Consider the following 3,524-nt stretch of genomic DNA (forward strand, 5'->3'; position numbering starts at 1 on the left):
AGTTCTTAACCATCGCGCCACTCGGCCGGCCCAGAACACTGATATTTCTAAATTGTGTTTTTTACATACATGCCCTCTTATCTCTGTTGTGGTCACAACTTGGTGAATTGTTAATGTCATGCATAAACTTACAGGCAACAGATTAGCTGAAAAAAGAAAGCAATGCGAAGCCCAGGGCATTTTTCCTTCCTGAGAATTGTCTGTTACGTGCTTGTGTGCTCTGTATAGTTTTTAGTTGTTTTGGATGTTTCCCCCCTTGCTTAGAGCAATAAAGGTTTGGTAGATTATTTAGTACAAAGGAAGTTTGAGTGTTCTAAGTAACCTCCATTTCACCGTACCCCACGCCCCAAATCAAAAGGGTCCTGAACTGCATTATTTGATTATCTAAAAGCTTCTCATGTCACTATCAATCACTGAAAAAAAAAAGTTTAATCTACTCTCAGTCTACCTGTTTGAGGCCTTTACTTTAAGCCTGTTCTACCTGCTCCTCAGAAAATGAGAAAACAATTATAGTTTTTTGTTTTTAAGCATGGTATTTGAAAATGTCTCCCATATTTTCCTTGTCTGATAATGCCCACCGATCCTAGTAAGTCTGGGACAGGAACTGACCAAGGATATTGAGGATGGGTGGGGAGGACGTGCTCTATAGGAAGCTCAGTTTACCAACATTCCTTTCATTAGTTTCCTCAAAAATTGTGCCAAGGACTAAAGTGAAGTTAACAATTTCACTTTCCAGAATAACTTTTCTCATCTTTGTGAAAGCTGGGTCAACATTTGGCCATTTCAAATTGATGTATGTCATAGTTTACAAGATAGAATTTTGATAATATTCACAAATGGTTTTAGGCCTTTCATAAAGATTATGGTGTTTAGACACTATTTGTCACATAGATAGTAAATTTTAGAGGGTGAGTGTGAAAAATGCCTATAGTTGGTAATTAACAAAACTATTTTATTCAACTAGCAAAAATATGTTTTGCTCTCCTGATCCTGTGCCCTGATTTTCTTCCTTCCACCACCACCAATTCCCCACATGCCTGATGGACATTACTTACCTTTCAAGTTTCTGCTTAAGTTTTTCTTGATTTATCTCAAGGATAAATTCCCCCAGCCCCCCCTCCCACTCACTCTCCCCACCCGGCCTCCTGTGCCCTATTACATTCTGCACATACAAACAGCATAGAATTTTTAACACCTTTTCAGTCAAATTTGTTTATATGTCTAATGCCTCAGCCCTGCCCATTTAATTCTGTGAGCTTGATGAGAGCAGCAAACTGTTTTCTAAGAAGGCATAGAAAAAGCAAGACAGACACAGAGAAAAGTCTGTATTCTCTACCCAGAGCTACAGTATCGAACACATGGGAGGAGGCAATAAAGCTTAATGAATGAAACAAGTGAAATTCAGCCTCAACCATCATGCATCAAAGATACAATAAATTTTTAAATCTAGATGCTGTTTTTTCCTTCTTTCTCTTTGCCTTAGTGAATAGTAACATAACCTTCTAAAGGTGTTAGAGAGATAAATGATATAATTTCCAAGATCTGGCAATAAATTAACAAGGTTGCATTTTAAACTATGGTGGGATATTTGTCCAAGTGAACGTTGTCTGCTTCCATGTTGTCATCTTGGAAAGTTAAAGCTGTTACCATTGCTCAAAACAACAGTTTTGGAACTTCTTTCCAAAATTGCTTTTCCAGTCCTTTTGGAATATCCTCACATGGCAAATCTTTATTTTTTTGAGATTGAATTAGATTTCTGGAAATAACCATAACTTTTTGGGAGCCAGAGTTGGCTGAAGTGAATGCTTAAGCTGTGTAATGTCATTTTTAGCTATTTTGGTATACTATGCCTCAGGAGAATGGTGCCTTATATAATTGTAAATTGCCTCCATTGGGGGAATAATGAAAATAATAATGCAACAGCTGGCCTGCTTCCTCTCTTCTTCAGAATTTCATCTTGTGTGGTCTACTGTGCATTGACCTATTTCTACAGTTAATAAACCATTGCTTTTCAAGTTGTTTTTTTATGATTGGAATCTACACACACACACACACACACACACACACACACACACACACACATCTCTCCAGGTCTTGTTCATCTAAGTCTCTTCTTCATAACCCTCACAATAACATCTTGGAAAGATTCCTATTCTTATAAGTCATGATGCTGGACTCTAGAACCAACTTTGCTGTTTACTAGCTGAGAGCCTTTGGGCAAGTGACTGGATCTGCGTTTACTGATCTGTAAAACGTAAATCATTATGTTACCTGTATTGGGTTCTTGGGTTTCCCAAGATAGGAATCGAGAGAAAGCCTCAGAAAAATTCCAGACAAATTTTATTAAGCTTATGCTAGAGCACAAGGGAGGTAGCACAGAGGAAGTAAAGGCCTCATAACTGACTCCAGGGCTGGCTTTGTTTAGCTGCTTTTATAAACTTGGGACAAAACGGGCTTACTCGTGAAAGTAGGCTATTTGAAAATGGCAGGTTTTTTGAAAGTGGCAGACTTTCGTGATCAGATAAACTGCCTGGTAACCATGACAGCCTCGGCTCTGTGGGAGCAAGATCGTGGACTTCATGCTAGCGCCACCCCAGGAAGGTTGTATAGCGGTCAAACCTTGAGCAACTGCGCATGAGGAATAGTGGTTTGACATCTGTAGTGAAGTAAACGGTTAGAAGGGAGATAATAAAAAGCTATTTTTGATTTTTGTGTAAGGAGTTGATGGGGTGGTGCCATTCTAGTCAGTTATCTGGTTTTCCTCCTGGCCATCCGGCATTTCTTCAGCTCCATGCCCAAGTCCCTACGCTGTCTCAATTACACTGGGCCTACACCCCTCAATGAGTGAATGGTTGAAGGAGTATATGAGAAAGTGAATGTGAATCCACTGTGTTCACTGCAGAGCCCTGTAAAGCCAAGTGACAACATAAAAGAGATCACTATACTGATAGTTCTTCTTGCACGCCTTCTCCATGAAATCTTCCCTTTCTCCCTCCCTGCAATCATCTGATCCAGAGAGAATGCAAACATTCTTCCTTTTTGGCACTCACTTTAATACAGACATGCTGTCATAGTGTCTATAACCCTTTTTGCTTGTTTCTTTCTTTCTTTTGCTCCCCTGACAAAGAGTTTGAGCTCCTTGAGGATCACATAAGTATGTCCTGTTCATATCTTGGTACTGTGAAGCTAAATAATTGAAATTTCATTTAAAATGGAGTCAGGAGACCAGAAAGAAGAGCTCTCATTCATTACCACTCAACATCAATTAAACACCCCAACAAGAAGAAATGTCAGTTACAGATCCCAAAAGGGAGAGATTTACCTTGCGTTACAAGCAAAAAGTATTTCTGCTCCACTACCCCAGCAGGGAAAAGAGATTTTTCTCCTCCTTGCCCAGCAACAAGCCCAGCCAATGGGAACCATTGCAACTCAGCCAATGAGAAGCCTTCACCACTCTGAACTCTTGCTTTCTTCCAACAGATTTTTGTTCAAAGCACACCCTCCCAACTCCTTTTTTTTTTTTT

The sequence above is a fragment of the Hipposideros armiger genome, unplaced genomic scaffold, assembly GCF_001890085.2.
Source record: "Hipposideros armiger isolate ML-2016 unplaced genomic scaffold, ASM189008v1 scaffold_288, whole genome shotgun sequence".
Lineage (NCBI taxonomy): Eukaryota > Metazoa > Chordata > Mammalia > Chiroptera > Hipposideridae > Hipposideros > Hipposideros armiger.